Source organism: Apium graveolens, chromosome 8 (assembly GCF_009905375.1).
Source record: "Apium graveolens cultivar Ventura chromosome 8, ASM990537v1, whole genome shotgun sequence".
Classification (NCBI taxonomy): domain Eukaryota; kingdom Viridiplantae; phylum Streptophyta; class Magnoliopsida; order Apiales; family Apiaceae; genus Apium; species Apium graveolens.
In genome coordinates, this window is record NC_133654.1 from 19,005,152 (window position 1) to 19,025,885 (window position 20,734).

General features: G+C 42.7%; 1 non-coding gene across 1 annotated transcript; it reads left to right on the forward strand.

The window, feature by feature from the left end:
• The first annotated feature begins 20,250 nt into the window (after positions 1-20,250).
• LOC141681485 (small nucleolar RNA R71) lies at positions 20,251-20,357 on the forward strand. Its single transcript, XR_012558915.1, has one exon. It is a non-coding gene; the product is annotated as a small nucleolar RNA R71 (small nucleolar RNA).
• Positions 20,358-20,734: the final 377 nt, after the last annotated feature.

Genomic DNA, 20,734 nt, shown 5'->3' on the forward strand with positions numbered 1-20,734 from the left:
TTCGGCCAGGATTTTCTCCCCCTTTTTCCTTTTTTTTTTTTGGTCGACTAGGAATTTTCTCCCCTTTCGGTCAGGACTCTTGCTTTTTGACCAAATTAAGCTTCTTTTGTTGCCCAGGTCGACAGAATTTCGACCTCAATGATTTCGATCAGGATTCCTTCGTGTTTCCTGGTCGAATGGGTCTCAATTCTGGTCGAATTAAGCCTTTTTTTCAACCTTGATCGACAAGATTTCGACCTCAGGAGCTTCGATCAGGATTTCTTTGTATTTTCTGGTCGAATTGATCCTGGTCCTGGTCGAATTAAGGCCTTTATTTACCCTGATCGACATGATTTCGAGCTCAAGCCATTCGAACAGGACTTCTTTGTGTTTTCTGGTCGAACAGGTCAGGAATATACACATAGATTTGGGCCCTTAAACCTGGGCTGATCTCTGGGCCTCCCACATCAATTATTTAGGCCCTTTCCTGGGCTTGGTTCTTATTGGGCTAATCTTTGGGCCTAGTACTTTCAACTGGGCTACCCCTTTTTCTTTTGGGCCTCATTCATGCCCCTCTTTTTATCTGGGCTTTTACTTGGGCCATCTTCACTTAGCTGGGCCTTTTTCTAGGCTTGTATTTTGTTCAACTGTGTTTTGTTTTAAGCCCAAGCTCCAAATTCTTCTGGATTTTTCTGGATTCTTCCAGATTCTTCAAAAAAAACTCAAGTTTTCTTCTGATTTTTGCTAGAATTCTCTTGAATTTTCCAGGAATTCCCTGGATAATTCCAGAACCTTCCAACTTTTGGGCCTAAATGGGCTTTTTAAGGCCCATTATCCACTTTTTCTTCCTATATATAGGTGGGGGGAGTGTGCATTCACTTCACACTCTTCACTCTTCACCCTTCATTTCATCTCAAACTTTCTCCCCTTCCTTTCTTCCCTTAGCTTTTAGCATTTCCTTTTTCAAATCCCTTCCCTTAGTTTTCCAGCTTCAGGCTTTTTCCAGCTCATAAATGGCTGACAAGAGTTCCGAGAGGGCGGCAAAGATAGCCTCGGCTTCAAAACGAGGTAAGGATATCGTGATCCGTTCTTCATATATGTCTTTAATCGATATGATTAACACTAGGGGGGATGAATATCCCTCCACTGCACATCTCGATTCCTTTAATCATTGTAATACTTGGCACAACATAGATTTCGATAAACTAAATGCCCGTTATAACGTCCTTCCTCCTCTTAGATTAGTTCCAGTCTCTGGTGGTGACCGTACTTGCCACTGGAGACCCGACATTCTCTTCATTTACACAGATGCCCTTAATGCTGGGCTTAGGTTTCCTTTCCACCCTTTTATTCCTCATCTTTTAGCTGATTTACAAATCAACCCGTGTCAGCTTCCTCCAAACGCCTGGAGGAACATTTTATGTTTTATGGTTTGCTACCTTAGGGAGGGCTTTCCTCTTTCTGTAGCTGTTTTTAGGAAGGTCTTTCAGTGTTACAATAGCTCTTCCAGTATCTGTGGCTGGGTCTATGTCAAGCAAAGGCCCAAAAGTAAACATATCTTTAACAACGCCTCTATTCCTGATAACAATCAAAATTGGAGGAATAGTTTCGTTGGGTTACGTTGGGAGAATGGTGACTGGGGCACACTTTTCCGATCTTCCTTCGGGAAGGTCAGTGATGGTAGACTCAAATCCATTCACTTAACTCCTGAGGAAACTATTATTTATAATGGTCTTACTCAGGACGATGGCACTACCACCAGCTGGACTCTTTTAGAGGAGTTCTCCCTCATTCACGTGGGACTATCCTCTGTTTCTCAACAGGGTATTTTTCTTCCCTTATCATCTTTATTTCGTTTCATGAATTATTAACATCACTCATTTTGTCTTTTGATTTTTGCAGCTGCTAAGGAGATCAACGAGGACAACGTACCTCTCGTTGAAGAGACTGCTAGGATGAAAAAAGCCCGTCTTGCAGGCCTAGATACCCGAGGGAAGGCCACGGAGCCTAGTTTCTTGAGAAAACACAAGGAGACTATGGGGAGGCTTCAGCTGAAGTAGCTGAGGGCCACAACGCTCCCATCACTGCTGTTGTTCCTGCTGCTACTGCTACAGGCGCCTTCCAGCCTCTCTGGGGATTTCGCCGAGGGGACACCGTGGTTGGATCCACGAAGCATGCATGGGATTGGTCCTACCATAGCGTGACTCCCAAGGACTTTACTGATGTGGTGGCCACCCCTGATCTTGAGAGGATTAAGCTCATGGGAGCTCAGTCTCTGGCTTCGGTATGCCTTCTCTTTTTTGAACTTATCTTTCGTTCTTGTAGCATTTTCTTGCCTTATACTTTGTTAATTGCTTTGTTTCAGTCTAACGCCTACTTTTAAGGCGCTGTGAGGCAAGCCGAGTCATGGAAGCGGGCTTCTGATAAGGCCGATAATGCCCTCAGGAGGCAACAGAAGAAGTATGCTACCCTGGAGAAGAAGCTCAAGCGCAAGGAGGAAGAACTCGGAGAGTCTAACGCCGAGCTGGTGGTACTTCGGGCGGAGAAGGATAAAGCTATAGACAACTATCTGGACTCGGAGGAGTTTGCCCAATCCATGAAGATTAGGGATGATTCAGTCTTTCCCGGGTTTTTTAGGACTGGTTGGGACACGGCCCTTGGGACCGTGAACGAGGCTTGTCCTGATATTAACCCGGCGGACTATGTCTGCCCTGATGACGAGGCTTTGCTGCAGAGGTTTCGTACCCGAGTAGTTGTCTCGGGTCATGTTCCTCAGGATCCACTCCTTCCTCCTCCCGAGTCTTCTTCCAGACCTGCTGATGACGATAGCTCTTTCTCCTCCTCCGAGACGACAGAGACATCCAGCTAGAGCGGAGAGGACGATGATATGGATGCCGAGGGTACTTCAGCTCCTTAGAGCTTTTTCAGCCCTGCGTGGCTTGTTTTATCCTATTTTCGAGACTTTATTTATCGAACTTTTGTAATATCTATCAGATCTATTTTATTTATCACCTTTCATGCTTGCATCCATGCATTTGGTTTTTATTTGTTAGGCCACAAACATACTTTGAAGAACTCATGAATTTCATAAAATTATCTGGGATTCATCCCTTACACAAGTAATAAAACTAAAACATATAAATCCTAAGCAAGCAAAGCTTCAAGGTGCTTTTCAACCTACTCGCCATCCTGACGAGTGAGAATCGTATCCGGCTGCCCTACACATTGTAAACCTTCAGGTTTTGTGCATGCCAAGTTCTCGGGACTTCAAAACCATCCATAGTCTCTAGCTTGTAGGTTCCTCTACCTTGAACACTCTTGACTCTGTACGGCCCTTCCCAATTCGGGGCAAGCTTCCCTTTTTGTCCTACACCAGATGCTTCTATCTTCCTCAAGACTAGATCGCCTTGTTTAAAAAACCTTTCTTTAACCCTTAGGTTGTAGTAGAATGAAGCCTTTTTCTGATATTCTACTATCTTTGCATGTGCCGTATCTCGCACTTTATCGATCAGATCCAGGGCTAACCTCTGCCCTTCCTCATTTTCTTCTGTATTGAAAGCCTGAATCCTTGGAGAGGAATGTGATATCTCTACTGGAACTACTGCTTCTGCCCCATATTCCAACATGAAGGGAGTTGCTCCTGTCGTGACTCTACAGGTAGTCCTATAGGCCCATAATATGGGAAGTATCTCATCCACCCAATTATTTCTTGACTTCTCGATCATTTTCTTTAATCCATCCAGGATTATTCGATTTGCTACTTCTGCTTGCCCATTAGCTTGTGGGTGAGCCACAGAGGTGAATCGTAACTCAATTTCATTTTCTTCACAATACTTCTTGAATTCCTCATTGTTGAATTGTGTTCCATTGTCAGTGACGAGGATACGGGGAATTCCATATCGGCACATAATGTTTTCCCACAGGAATTGTGCAACCTGCTTAGTTGTGATTTTGGCCAAGGGTTTGGCTTCAATCCACTTGGTGAAATAATCAATGGCTATAATTAGAAACTTCCTTTGTGTCGTGGCCATAGGGAAAGGCCCTAGAATGTCCATCCCCCACATAGCAAAGGGAATAGGCGAGTTGATAGAGGTCAGCATCTCGGGGGGTTGTCTAACAACTGGTGCATGCTTCTGACAGCGATCACACTTCTTCACATATTCTTTAGCATCAGCCATCATTTCTGGCCAATAGAAGCCTAAACGGGTTATCTTATGAGCCAAGGCCCTGCCCCCCAAGTGTTGTCCACAAATACCTTCATGCACTTCTTCAAGAGCCAAGCGTGCCTCATCGGGCCTGAGACACCTCAAGTAAGGAACCACGAAAGATCTTTTATACACAATCCCATCTATCAAAGAGTACCTTAGTGCTCGAATAGTTAACTTCCGTGCTTCAGTTGCATCGCTTGGCAACCAACCGGTCTGAATGTGAGCCTTGATGGGATCAATCCATGATATCCCCAAGCCTATGGGAGCCACTAGCTTAACATCTATGCTTCGTGTCTTCAAAACACGGAAGTACACACTTCCTGAACTTTCATCAATCTCAGACGAAGCAAATTTTGATAACGCATCTGCCTTAACATTTTCTTCCCTTGGAATGTGTTCAACATGGCATTCATTAAATTGGGTCATCACAGCCCTCACTAGGCGTACATACTTAGCCATCGTATCATCCCTTGCCTCAAATTCTCCCTTTACCTGGGATATGATCAGCTTTGAGTCTCCACGGACCTTTAAGTTTTTGACTCTAAATGTCCCAGCTAGACCAAGGCCAGCTATCAGGGCTTCATATTCTGCCTCATTATTTGTGGTTGGAAAGTCTAGCTTCATAGCATACTCAATCAAGAACCCATCAGGGCTTTGCAAAACCAACCCTGCTCCACTGGAGTCTGTTTTTGATGCTCCATCAAAATAGAGAACCCAATATTCTTTCTCATCCTTCTCTTTGCCCCCATTATCGACTCCCTTGTCTTGAGGTATGGCATCTTCCTGCCCCCCGACTTCTTGGTTGGGTATAGTACATTCCACCACGAAGTCAGCTAGTGCCTGGGCTTTTATTGCCGTACGTGGCTTATACTTGAGATCGAACTCTCCCAGCTCTATTGCCCACTTAATCAATCTCCCACTTGCCTTGGGACTGTGAATGATATTTCTCAGTGGCTGATTTGTCAGCACTTCAATCTGATGAGCCTGAAAGTATGGACGCAGTTTTCTCGAAGCCATTACCAAGGCTAGAGCAAACTTCTCAATAGTTGAATAATTCAATTCAGCACCATGCAAAATTTTGCTGACATAGTATACGGGTTTCTGGACTTTCAGTTCCTCCTTAACCAACACCGCGCTCAAGGCGCTCTCTGAAACAGCCAAGTACAAGAATAAAACTTCACTCAGAACTGGCTTGGCCAACAACGGGGCCTGGCCCATATACTTCTTTAACTCTTTAAATGCCTTCTGATTTTCCTCACTCCATACAAAGTCTTTGATGTTCTTTAGTGACTTGAAGAATGACAAGCACTTATCTCCTGACTTGGAGATGAATCGTCCTAGCGCAGCAACCCTTCCTGTGAGCTTCTGAACATCCTTGATAGTTTTTGGTGGTTCCATGTCCAGGATCGCCTTTATTTTATCGGGGTTAGCCTCAATTCCCCTTTTTGAGACCATCAATCCCAAGAATTTTCCAGATCCTACTCCGAAAGCACACTTCGTAGGATTCAACATCATCTTGTGGTACCTCAGGACCTCAAAAGCTTTCCTCAAATGGGTTATGTGATCAGTCTTTACTAGACTCTTGACTAACATGTCATCAACATAGACTTCCATAGTCTTACCGATAAGGTCCTTAAAAATTTTGTTTACCAACCTTTGATAGGTGGCTCCTGCATTCTTGAGACCAAACGCCATAACAAGATAACAATAAACACCAAAGTCAGTGATGAATGATACCTTTGGAATGTCATCCTTATGCATTTTGATCTGATTGTATCCGCTAAATCCATCCATGAAACTCAGCATCTCATGTCCAGCAGTGGCATCAATCAAAGTATCAATCCTCGGCAACGGAAAACAGTCTTTGGGGCATGCATCATTTAGATCAGTGAAGTCTATACACATCCTCCACTTTCCATTAGCCTTCTTTACCATTACAGGGTTTGCTAACCACTCCGGAAATTGAATCTCCTCAATAAAACCAGCCTCTAAGAGCTTTTCTACTTCCTGTTTTATAGCCTCTTGTCTTTCCGTGGCAAAATTTATTTTCTTTTGTTTCACTGTCTTCCGGCTTGGATCCACGTTCAACTTATGAGTAATCATCCCCGAGTCTATGCCTGGCATATCAGCTGCTGACCAAGCAAACACATCACTATTTTCTTGCAAAAATTTTACCAACTTCCCTCTAAGGGTCTCTTCCAATGTGGCTCCAATGAAAGTCATCCTTTCAGGATTCTCGGGGTCTAAAGGAACCGAAACCAATTCTTCTGCTGGCCTTCCTCTATTCTCGTTATTTTCTCGAACATCCATATCTTCAATAGGAAGAACCTGCCCCCCGACTCCATCTGCCCTCAAAGAGGCCACATAACAGCTTCTAGCCATTTTTTGATCTCCTCTTTCTTCTCCAATCCCGTTTCGGGTGGGAAACTTCATGATTGAATGGTAGGAAGAGGGGACTGCCTTGAAGGCATGTATCCCTGTTCTCCCCATGATAGCATTATAAGTTGAACTAGCCTTTACCACCACGAAATCCAGCATCTGCGTTGCTTGCCTTGGCTCCGTACCTATGGTGGTCGGCAATTTGATTATCCCTTCCACAGGACATTCTACTCCAGCAAATCCATATATCGGCATGTCGGTTGGTGTCAACTGGGAGTCATTATACCCCATCCTTAGAAAGGTGTCGTGGAGCAAGATATCCACAGAAGCACCATTATCCACAAGGACCCTCTTAACCGGGCTATTTCCTATTATCGGTGTTATGACCAGCAGGTCATCATGGGGAAACTTCACACCCTCTAGGTCAGAATCATCAAAAGCCAATGTTACTTCTGTCCTGGCCCTCTTCGGGGCTTCTCCAAAAATATGCATAACCTCCCTGGTGTATGCCTTTCTGGAATTTTTGGACAATCCAGCAGCAGTTGGACCTTCAAAGATCGTGTTTATCACAGGTCCTCGAGGATGTCGTGGTCCTCCAAAAATTGCATTTATAACCGGCCCTCTAGGTTGGGGATTCCGCCCCTGATCGTCTTGGTCCCTCCTACGATCTTCAAAGTTCTTCCTTCCATTATTGTTTATGTCCCCTCCATCTCCAGTATACTTGTTCAACCTTCCTTTTCGAATCAAAAACTCAATTTCATCTTTCAATTGCCTACACTCATCGGTGTCATGGCCAACATCCTTGTGAAACCTGCAATACTTGCTCTTATCTAGCTTGTCGGGATCAGCCTTCAAGGGCTTAGGCCAGCGAATATCTCTATCTTTCTCAATCTCCATTAAAATCTGACTTCTACGAGCACTCAGCTTAGCGTATTCAGTGAACTTTTGCCCAGGTCCTCCCTTCTTGGGGGTTGAATCAGGGTTTTGTTCGGTTCTAGGATATTTGTCCTTAGCGATATACTCCTATTCAGTTTTTTGTTTCTTGCCTCCAGTGGGCTCATTACTTACTACGGTCTTCCTCATGCTTTCTTCAACCTTAATATACTTCCCTGCCCTCTCTTAGAGTTGCAACATGTTTTCAGGGGGACGTTTGGCCAAGGACATCTTGAAAAACTCATCCCTAGTTCCTTGTTGCAGTGCTATCATGGCTACCTTATCATCAAGGTCTGGGACTTTTAAAGCCTCCTTTGTAAAACGATTCAGGTAATCTCTCAAGGATTCCTTAGCTCCCTGCACAAGACTCATAAGAGATGCTGAACTTTTCTCATGGACTCTTCCACTGATGAATTGCTTAATAAAATCCTGACTTAATTCTCTGAACGATCCAATAGAATTTGGGGACAGGCGACTGTACCATCTTTGAGCCATACCCGACAGGGTTTGAGGGAAGGCCCGACACTTTATAGCATCATTCACGGGTTGCAGCAGCAGTGCATTAGAGAATGTCCTAACATGATTAGCGGGGTCTCCCGTGCCATCATAGGCTTTGATAGTGGGCATCTTGAATTTCCTTGAGATATGGGCATTCATTATCTCTTCTGTGAAGGGTGGAGTTGGATCATCAGGATCTCCAAGGGGAAGGAGATTGCTTGGATCAGTTCTTGGGACGACAACCCTCCTTCGTACCGGACCATCCAGGTCTATGACAGGAGGAGGATTTCTCCCCCTAGGAGGTATCTGGGGTCTGGTGGCCTGGTGAGCCTCCAAATCACGCCTCAGCTTTTGGATCTCAGCCTCATGAGCCCTGATCCTTTCCTGCACTTCTTGGGGATTCGCCCCTGGGGTGCTTTGAGGGCGTTGCCTTCCATCGGCCATTGGCTCTTTGCCAGGACGCCTCCTTTTCGGGGCCACTTCAGTCATCCGAAGATTCGGAGTCTCTCTCAGTGTAAGGACCAGAAAATTCCCGATCCTCGGGGATAGGAGCCAAACCTCGTATATAGGGGGGCGACTGCCCTCGTGCTTCACTTCGCCCAGCATATCCACTTCCTCCAACCTCAGGGTGAAGGGGCATCTCATAAGGTGGGTTAGTAGTAACAATAGTTGAATATTCATACCCGACGGGTCAAGAATTCACAGGTACATGTACTTGTTGAACTTGAGGATTCGTACCTTGAATAGTCGGGGGAGTTGTCCCTTGTGGCTGAGGTTGAGTTTCCCCTATCTGGGCTTCCCCTTGAGTAGATGCATAAGTTGAATGGGGAGGAATCTCCACGGTTGACGAAATCACCTGAGTTGTCCCTGATGGTGTTCCTTCCTCCAGAGCTCTAATTGTTCTCCGTGCTCTCGCCATGGTTGTTGTTGTGCTTTCCCACAGACGGCGCCAAATGTTATGGATAAAAAACTAAGGTTATTATTCGCTGTATTTAATAAAAAGGAACGTGAGCTTCAATGCTCGATTTGGCTGCTCTCGTGTTTCGTAGCTTAACTCTGCCTTTACGAGATGCCTACGTATCTCTGTGAATTAGAGAATCAAGCCAAAAAACGTAGTTCTGATCTGTGGGGTGAGGCCCTTTATATAGATGTTGGGAGTCCTTGAATTGGACTTGGTATAGGAGACTTGGTGGGTAAGTCTCATAATTAGAATGGACTTTGGAGTCCTAGATAGTAGGAAACTGATTCCTTATCCTTTTAGGTCCCCTTGAGGCTAATCTATAAGGATTTATATCCTTATCGGGACTCTTCTCAATAGCTGATTTTTCCCTTATTAATTAATTACGAAATTAATTAATAATCAGGGCTTTTGGGCCTTCTTTATTTCATCGGGCCTGATCTGGTCCATCAGGCTTAACCTTTCTGGTCTGAGTATCATATATCTTTTTATTGGGCCTAGCAGCCCACACCTTGCAGTAAATAAATTATACTATCATAATTTATTTATCCCTATCAATATATATATTTAAAGTTTAATTAGAAATCTATTATTCATTTATTAACAATTTTAAAATAAAACAAGTAATTAATAATGATAATAAAATATAAAGATAATATCTTACATCATACAAAAATAATATATTTATTAATATAAGATCTTAAAATAATTAAATAAATATTTTGAGATTGGACCTAAATTTAGACCAAACTGACTCTGTCTAAATTTGGACTAAATCGTTGGAGTTGCTCTTACTCCGCACCTTGCCCTGATTATTATTTACGCATGGTTGGATCCATCAACGGCTTAGTTTGCTTTGCTCGTCTTTCGGAGCCACGCCTTTGTTTCATATTATGGAACCCTGTTCTTCATCTGTTCAAGCAAATTCTACTACTACCAGAACATTGTTGCTATCAGAAATATAAACACTGTTACCGAGTAGGATTTAGTTGGGATTCAGTGGCAAATGATTATAAGTTAATAGCTATATGTACGTGGAGTTCATGTAAACAGCCGCCTGGTTACGTCTACTCGTCTAAAACAAATTATTGGAGTAATATCGCTGACCGCGGATCTGTTCATGGACTTCAGTTTCCCTCTGTTATCGTCAAGGGCATCACTTACTGGAGATGCTTTATGCCTGACGGGATTCTAAAATTTGAGGCCAGCAATAACAAGTTCACTGAGTTTTACAGTTTCAAGAAATGCTGGCAAAAGTTATAGTCTTGTGAATTTAAATGACTGCCTTGCACGAATAGAGTTCACAGTCAGAGGAAAAACAGATGGTATGGATGTGTATGAACATGATGAGGAAAACAACGGATGGTGTAAGATGTTCACGGTTAATTTCACGGAAAATCGTATTTTATCGAGTCCCACATGCTTCAAGTATAGTGGCGACATTATGTTCAATGGAATTTTCAATTTGACGGATTCCCAGGCAATTAAAATCAAGCGTCTTGCTTACCAAATAAACAGAAGTTCTGGTATTCATAGCCACAGTTACACACCTAGCCTGGTCGTTCTGGAAGGAATGGAACCACTGCTTGTGCGAGGTGGCGAAATTGATCCACAAGGTTGTTGGGTATAATTCTAACTACACAGCAACAATGGGCAGTTAAATATATAATAACAAGAACATGGCAAATAACCAACTAACGAAATAAAACACGAAGGTAATAACAAACTATAAAGACTGTAATTGACAAAGAAAGTAAAGAAAATTTATCTCTTATCGCTTTCCAAATTCTGATAAGAAGAAGAACACTACAGCTGAGTCGCCAAACCCTTCAAGAGGACTTGACTGTTCTTGAAGAGATTATTGCCCCCACTTAAGCTGTGATGGAATGCAGCAATATCGCTTCCAGGATAAAACAGCTACAGATCAATCTGGCCACATAACCAACAATGATCAACGGCGACTCGCACCTCAGTTTGCCCAAAAAACCTATGCAACTCATATATGTTTACGAGGTAGGCACCGAGACTTGTGTCATTTTAATCTCAAGTATACCTCTCAATATATAGGCATCTCAAGTTGCTCTTCTTCTATTTTACTCGATGTGGTACACCAAGTAACAAAACAGAAAAAAGTAAACAAAATGGGTTTTCCTTATTATTTATATTATATCCTGATTAATTAATATTAATATTACAAAATATATTCCTTACTCAATATATTTTATATTAATAATTAAATAATCAATATAAATAATTAAACTTGTAATAGAAAAGAAAAATATAAGAGTTCCCACTAGCACTAGGCCACACAAGCATTCCACTTATGCTAGTAGTTGTAAACAAAACTAACACAAGATGCTATATAAACTTGTTAGGGCAAAATCACACACTAATATTCACGCAAGTATACGCGTTCGCAAGTAATATAGAATACTTTCTAGTTCGTTCCCTCAGAGACTCAGACTAAAGTATTGTCTAATTAAACTCACTCACCAATGTATGATTACTTCTCAATGTTAAGATAATAACACTTAAAATTGTTGATTAAATATTAACTATAATTAACTACTTAATTAACCACTTAACTAACACTTCAATTTATCAATAATAAAACACTCATGAGATCACAACTTCATTATTACTTCCTTCTATAGCCATTGTTATTACCTTTAGCATGTGACAGTGATGATATTAATCGAATAACACGAAACTGATAAAAGCCAACTTTCATTGTACTAATACCATTCTACCAAGCATCCACAATTAAGATAGAAGTTGAATAGTCATCAATTATGTTGAGTTCCTATATGTCTACAGAAATTGACAACACAACGATTTAAGCTCAAGTTATTCCTTTTGATTACATAGGGCAAATAAAACTGTTAGAGTTACCCACTAATCATGCTCAACGTACATGAACCTATGCTAGCATGGCAAGTTCTAAATCTCAAGATCCACCGTCGCTTCACAAGAGATTAACACCCTATCTTATATGTTCGCGACGCACATAAGACGAATACGCATAACCAATACTAGATATCATGCAATCATCACACACTAAAGTATTAAACAATTAACTAAAGAATTCCATAATAAATCCGTTGCAACCCCATGATCACGATTAGCCCATAATAGAACTTATCGCCATCATGGGTTCATATGAAATCATGATAAACAAACACAAGAAAATAATAACTAAACTAATTATATTAAAACAGAGTACGTCACAAGAGTAAATAAGTCAAAGCAAGAAAACTAGCATCCAACGTTACAACGAAACAAGAATCACAAGAATATATGCTTCCTCTTCGTTGCGGTGTGCTAAATCGGTCTTCTTCCTTATCTCCTTCGCTTCTTGCGTAAAACACAATCTAAAACATAATCCCCTTAATACTCTCTGTGAAAACGTCTCAAATCTACCTATATAATAGTCCCATAAAACTCAGATTACATAGAAGTTGGAAGCCAAATAGAAGTAGAAGTCTAAAATAATTTATCTTTTTCCCCGACCCTGCGCGGCCGCTCAGCATAGCTGCGCGGGCGCGCAGGTTGCTGCGCAGCCGCTCAGCATTGCTGCGCGGGCGCGCAGGCCTCTACTGGAAAAAATCCAGGTTTACTCCATTTCTTCGCCGTAATCTGCCCATTCCTTTCCTCTCGCAATGGTGAACACATGCCAAGGCTTATTCTTGATGATTCCTCCCCCGAAATGCAACTAATACCCTGAAATGCATAAACACTAGAAAAACGCATCAAATACACAAAATACTTGATTTCAAGACACCAATTTAAGCCATTTTAAGACGTTCTAAGTGGTATAAAATGCCACTTATCACACCCCCAAACTTAAATCGATGCTTGTCCTCAAGCGTCACAGACTCAAAAACAAATAAAAATATGCATGAATGCAATCTATATGAAAATGCAACGATCCCCCTTACTACAATTAACCAACCAAATTGTCACATCTCAACGAATACAGTTAGACAACTAAAGATCAATAAACTCATACAAACGGACATACAGCCAGAAACGTGGTGTGTGCAAATGCTTAACAGATATGCTTCAGAACTAGACCAATTACTATGACTAGACTATCCTCAAGGCAATCCTACGATTATACAAAGAATAAAAGTTCTAGGCACAAAGTGATATACAACACTACAAGAACTCTGGAGCTTACTACGGAATCGTGCTTTTTATTTACAACTCAAATGCTTATTTGACCGTGCAATGAGTGAGGTCCACAAAAGACTTATACAATGGTATCCATGTAAAGAGCGCTAGGTTAGCGGATCTCAGACTCTAAAAGCCTTAGGTCACTAGGCACAAAGTCCCCTAAGAACTTAATAACTCGAATACCAAAGAGCTCACTCTTGATCAATTATGCAAATTTTTTTTTTTTCAATAACTTCTGAGCAAGTGCGTTTCGCTCCATCTTGCTCAACCCTAGACTACTCGCAACATATGCGAGCCGGCTACTAGCCATTTGACGCCTAGCCACAACTAGCAACAACTTCCATATTTTTTTCTCCAAAATTTTTCTTTTTCATGTCTTTATCACTAAGAACCTATAATCGAATTCTAAGCATAATAAGTAGATTGACCTTGAAAATAACCAAATCATAACAACAATCTAGCCCTTACGCATTCTTTAAGACTTAGTGGACTTACAATTGTTTCTAGCATGCATATCAACCTACACAACTTAATATCACTTTAATGCTATCACTACACTCGCATCAATATCACAATTCAGTCGATAACTTATTGCAAAAGAGATCATGGTAAATGCATGAGCTACATGACATTCATAAAAAAAACTAAATGGCATAAATTATGCAACTATATGAACTAAACTATCATAAATATGCAACTAAATGACACACACACAATATTCCTTAACTACCACCCCCAAACTAAAAATCTTCACTGTCCTCAGTGAAAGTAGTAGAAAGGAACACAGGGTATACCTACTCGGAGTCATCATCATCATCACCCTCAGTGGGTGGAGTATCAGGCGGTAGGTATGCAGAGTCCTCACTAAAAACTGGCCACTGGATATCAGCTCCAAGGCCTCGAAAAGCAGTCCCTAACGCAAGGGTGAGCTCCTGAGCAAACCTGCTCTGCGTCTCATACATGGCATCCATCCGCCGTGAAAGCCTCCTATACTGGGCATCACCCATCCCAGCACCCTCCTGAGCTCTCGAAGAACCAGCCTCACCACGCCCTGGCCTAGCCATAGTAGCACCTCGTGCTGGACGCCCTCCTGGAAGACGATAACCCAGCCCATGCTCCTCAGGCTCACCACCGGTCCACTCCTGCATCCCATTCAGAGTGCCAGAATCAATCGGAGCGGCTGGCAACTGCAACTGCTCATGAGCCGGCCAGTTCACTCCCACTGCTCGGCATAGCTTCGTAACCGTAGATGCATAAGGGATGTTCATATGCTTTGCTCCCCTCAAAAACTTCAGAATTCCTTGGTAGATAAACTCACCAAGGTCCACATAGTACTCCTCATTCAGAATTCCCCACAACAACTGTGCTCTCTCAACTGTGACCTCGTGTGCATGTGAAGAAGGCAAAATATTAGCACATATAAATGCATTCCATGCACGGGCATACCTATTCATGGCGATCGCCGGAAAGTGACGATACTCATTATTGGCTGGACTGCGGTTTCAAACTGTGCCCGGTCGACAGAGAGTCGCACAAATCAAATCCAAGTCAAAATCCTCAGCAGTCTTTTTATTCCAGTTCTCCTCCTCGGGCTTCCTCTCTCGCTGTCCAATCACACGGCGAATCGCCGCAGGATGATAATCAACCGTCAGCCCACGGACTACAGAAAACCCATTCTTTTCAGCCTTCGCGTTCGCGTAGAACTCGCGAACAACGCTCATTGGTACTGCTTCGGGTGACTCACAAAAAGCTATCCACCCCTTCTCTGCAATCATGGGCAACAACTCACCATCCTTCTCTGATGGTAAAAACCCCCTCTCCTTCAGAATCGGCTTCCCCAACAGCCTAGTGTACTCCTCCTCCGCAGCTCTGTCAGTTAACTGAGGCCTTGCAGCAGTACCCCTCGATGAATCAGCAGTAGGAACTGTGCTGCTGCTGTCAATAGTGCGTGCTCTCTTGGGTGCCATTGATTTGTGAATAAAAGTGTGTAAGAACTGATTTTTGATGTTTGTGAGAGGGTTTAAGTGTAGAAAGTTTTGTGGGAGATATGTAGGATAGGTGTATGTATATATAGGGTGTGGATTAGATTAGGGTTTGGGAATTAAGGGATAAAATGATGGGGTAGTGGGAACAATTCGTGGGTTTATGGGCTAAAACTGTTTTTGTGTTATTGTTTTTTTTTTTTCTGAACTGTAAAAAATTTTCTGGAACTCGACCCCTGCGCGGCCGCTTCAGCATAGCTGCGCGGGCGCGCAGAGGGTCTCTGGAATTTTTTTTTTCAGCCCCTGTTTTCTGATTTTTTTGTGTTTTTGGATAGGTTATGAACTTCTAAGGGTTCCTGTAACAACAATTCATGGGTTGCCTCCCACGCAGCGCTTCTTTTTCGTCATTAGCTTGACGTTCCGTACCTTTCTCAAGTAGCCATGTCCCCATAGTAGTGCTTCAACCGCTGACCGTTAACCTTGAATGCTTGGTCCGAATCATTCTCAAAAATTTCCACCGCTCCATGTGGAAACACAGTTTTGACAATAAAAGGTCCAGACCACCTTGATTTCAACTTCCCAGGAAAAAGTCGGAGCCGAGAGTTGAATAAAAGAACTTGTTGCCCTGGCACAAATAACTTAGGATGTAGCTTCCTATCGTGCCACCTCTTCACCTTTTCCTTATACATTTTGTTATTCTCGTACGCTTGAAGTCGAAATTCATCAAGTTCATTAAGCTGAAGCATTCTTTTCTTACCAGCTGCATCAAATCCAGGTTCAATTTCTTTAATGCCCAGTAGGCCTTATGCTCAAGCTTCGCCGGTAGATAACATCCCTTACCGTACACCAACTGAAACGGTGACATCCCAAGTGGAGTTTTGTATGCTGTTCTGTAAGCCCAAACAGCTTCATCGAGCTTTAAAGACCAATCCTTCCTTGACGGACAAACAACCTTCTCTAGAATACGCTTTATCTCTCTGTTAGACACTTCCGCTTGACCATTTGTTTGCGGATGATAGGCAGTAGCTACTCGATGATTCACATTATAACGCTACATCATAGAAGTGAACTTACGGTTGCAAAAATGCGATCCTTCATCACTTATGATTACCCGAGGTGTTCCAAACCTTGTGAAAATTTGCTTATGAAGAAAATTTAGTACTTGCCTTTGCATCATTTGTCGGTAAAGCTTTAACTTCGACCCATTTTGAGACATAATCGACTGCCAGCAAGATGTACTGATTATTGCAAGACGTGATAAAAGGCCCCATGAAATCGATTCCCCATACATCAAATACCTCGACTTCAAGCATCACATTTAATGGAATCTCATCCTTCCTTGACAAATTTCCCACTCTTTGGCAACGATCACACCTTAAAACAAACTGATGAGCATTCTTGAACAAAGTAGGCCAGAAAAAACCTGCTTGCAGAATACGAGCTGCCGTCTTATCACCTCCATAGTGTCCACCATAAACCGTGGAATGGCAGTCTCGTAATATCCCCTCCATCTCACAGAACGGGATACATCTCCTGATGATCTGGTCAGCTCCCTGTCTAAACAAATATGGTTCATCCCACATATACCACTTCACCTCATGCAGAAACTTCTTCTTTTGAGCGGATGTCAAATTAAGAGGCATTATATTGCTGACGAGATAGTTTATAATATCTGCAAACCATGGTTCTTCCTCCTGAATTGCAAACAACTGCTCATCCGGAAAAGATTCATTGATTAACGTCCTATCTTGTGAAGTAGAATCGGGATTCTCCAACCTAGAGAGATGGTCAGCTACTTGATTCTCAGTACCTTTTCTATCTTTGATCTCTAACTCAAATTCCTGAAGTAAAAGCACCCAACGAATGAGTCTCGGCTTCGAATCCTTCTTAGAAACTAGATAGCGAATAACTGTATGATCAGTGAATACTGTTACTTTCGTACCAAGCAGATAAGATCGAAATTTCTCAAAACCAAAGACTATAGCCAAAAGCTCTTTCTCAGTAGTGGTGTAGTTCAATTGGGCACCATTTAAAGTCTTACTCGCATAGTAGACCACATGGAAGAGATTTTTCTTGCGCTGTCCCAGAACTGCACCTACCGCATAATCACTCGCATCACACATCATCTCAAACTGGTTCTGTCCAATCTGGTGCTGTAATGACATGGTGCCGTGATCAAACTCTCCTTGAGAGTCTCGAATGCTGCCAAACATTCATCATCAAATTTGAAAGGCACATCTTTCTCAAGCAAATTGCACAACGGCTTAGATATCTTTGAAAAGTCCTTGATGAATCGCCGATAAAAACCCGCATGACCAAGAAAACTACGGATTCCTTTCACAGAATTAGGTGGGGGAAGATTTTCAATGACTCCCACCTTGGCCTTGTCCACCTCCAGACCCTTGCTAGAGACCTTATGCCCAAGGATAATGCCTTCACGCACCATAAAATGACATTTCTCCCAATTAAGCACCAAATTAGTTTCCACGCATCTTTTGAGTACGGCGCAGCAGATTATTCAAACATTCATCATATGAGTGTCCAAAGACGGAGAAGTCATCCATGAACACTTCGACGTTATTTCCAATCATGTCAGAGAATATAGCTAATCATACATCTCTGAAAAGTGGTCGGGGCGCCACATAACCCAAACGAAACTCTGCGAAAAGCAAATGTGCCAAATGGACAAGTGAAGGTAGTCTTTTCCTGATCCTCTGGTGCAATACAAATCTGATTATACCCGGAATAACCATCCAGAAGACAAAAATACTCATGACCCGCCAATCTGTCAAGCATCTGATCAATAAATGGAAGGGGGAAGTGATCCTTCCTTGTGGCTTTGTTCAATTTTCTATAATCCATGCATACTCTCCATCCTGTAACTGTTCGAGTAGGGATGAGCTCATTCTTTTCATTTGCGACCACAGTGATACCTCCCTTCTTAGGTACACATTGTATGGGGCTCACCCACGAGCTGTCAGAAATAGGATAAATGATGTCTGCATCTAGCCATTTCAGAATTTCTTTCTTCACCACCTCCTTCATGATGGGATTCAGTCTTCGCTGCTGTTCCACAGTTGGCTTACTACCTTCCTCTAGCAGAATTTTATGCATACAATATGAAGGACTTATCCCCTTGATGTCTGCTGTGGTCCATCCTATAGCCGATTTGAATTTTCTCAAAATCCTTAAGAGCTTGTCTTCCTCACTACCTGAAAGGTCAGATGAAATAATAACAGGTAACGTAGATGAATCACCTAAAAAAGCATACCTCAAGTGTTCAGGTAATGGCTTGAGCTCCAAGGTAGGTGCTTCCTCTATTGATGGTTTGAGCTTCCCTTCAGCGTTCTTGAGGTCAGAAGTACCAAGAGATTCAAATGGTATGTCCAGCTTTCGCTTCCAGGGAGAAGCGTTCAGATATTGTAATTGCTCATTGCTATCTTCATCATCGCTGTCAAAATCCTCCACTAAGGCCTTTTCCAATGCATCAGACATTAGCATGTGATCGAGTTCCGAAGTAACCGCAGAATCAATCACATCCACTTTTAAGCACTCCTCATCTTCTGTAGGGAATTTCATTGCCTTGAATACGTTGAAGGTCACATCCTGATCTTGGACCCGCATAGTAAGTTCCCCTTTTTGCACATCTATCAAGGTACGGCCAGTAGCCAAGAAAGGCCTCCCCTAGATTATGGGAATCTTCTTATCTTCCTCAAAATCCAGAATAACAAAATCTGCTGGAAAGAAGAGCTTATCCACCTTGACGAGCACATCCTCAACTATGCCCCTTGGGTAAGTAATGGAACGGTCAGCCAATTGTAGCGACATGTATGTGGGTTTTGGATCAGGCAGATCTAGTTTTTTAAAGATCGACAACGGCATCAGATTAATGCTTGCTCCCAAATCACAAAGGCACTTGTCAAACGTCAGATTGCCAATTGTGCAAGGAATGGTGAAGCTCCCTGGATCTTTAAGTTTTGGTGGTAACTTTTGTTGCAGAACAGCGCTGCATTCTTCCGTAAGAGCAACAGTTTCAAGGTCATCCAGTTTCACCTTCCTTGAAAGAATAGTCTTCATAAACTTCGCATAACTAGGCATTTATTCAAGAGCTTCAGCGAAAGGTATATTGATGTGAAGTTTCTTGAACACCTCTAGAAACTTCCCGAACTGTCTATCCAGCTTTTGTTGCTGCAATCTCTTAGGAAAAGGTGGTGGAGGATAGAGCTGTTTCTCCCCTGTATTAGCCTCAGGCAGAGTGTGTTCAACACTAGTCTTCCTTGGTTCCGCCGCTTTCTCCTTTTGCTTAGATTCTTCATCTCTAACTTCAGCTTCGACTTCCTTTGCCTTTTCAACATCAGCCACTTTTCCAGACCTTAAGGTAATAGCCTTGACTTGCTCTTTAGCTTCCTTCCTGCCTGGTACTTCCGTGTCACTGGGAAGAGTGCCAGATTGACGATTGAGCACTGCATTGGCTAATTGACCGATTTGATTTTCCAAGGTCTTGATAGAAACCGCCTGACTCTTGCACAACAGCTTAAGTTCCTCAAAATCAGCACTAGTGGGTGCAGCTGTACTTCCCTGTTGAGGATATGATTGCCTTGTAGCATACTGCTGTGGTTGCTGGAATCCAGGTGGGTTAAACTATTTACTCACTCCTTGCTGATATGGTGGCTGAATAGCATTCTGATTATTCCCCCAGCTGAAATTTGGATGATTTCTGTTATTAGGATGATAGGTCGCTGGCACAGGCTGCTGTTGTCGCTGATAATTATTCACATACTGAACAGATTCGTTGACAAGAGAGCACTGATCCGTAGCATGAGAACCTGCACAAAGCTCACAAACCATAGCTATTTGATTAACTCCATACGTAGCCAGAGAATCAACCTTCATTGATAGCGCTTGGAGCTGGGCTGCGATAGCGGTGGCTGCATCAACTTCCAGAATACCTGCTACCTTGCCTGACGTCATCCTCTGAGTTGGGTTTTGATGCTCATTTGCAGCCATCGTCTCGATAAGATTATACGCCTCAGTATAGCTTTTAGCCCATAAGGCGCCTCCAGCTGCTGCATCGAGCATGGGCTGAGATTGGGCCCCCAAACCATTATAGAAACCAGTGATCACCATCCAATCCGGCATTCCATGATGTGGACATTTTCTCAACATTTCCTTGTAGCGTTCCCAAGCCTCGCACATAGATTCTGTAGGTTGCTGCGCAAACTGAGTAAGAGCACTCCTCATAGCAGCAGTCTTTGCCATTGGATAAAACTTCACCAGAAACTTTTGCGCAAGATCTTGCCACGTAGTGATGGACCCAGCTGGTTCAGAATGTAACCAGTCTTTAGCCTTATCCCTCAGTGAGAATGGGAAAAGCCTCAACTTGATAGCCTCATCAGTCACGCCATTATACATAAAAGTGCTGCAGATCTCGACAAAATTCCTTATGTGCATGTTGGGGTCTTCAGTTGCCGCTCCTCCAAAAGAAACAGAATTCTGCACCATCTGAATAGTGCCCGGTTTGATTTCAAAGGTGTTAGCTTGAATAGCCGGATGAAGGATGCTTGACTGAATGTCATCAATTTTAGGCCGAAAAAAATCCATAAGAGCTGGATCAGCTTGAA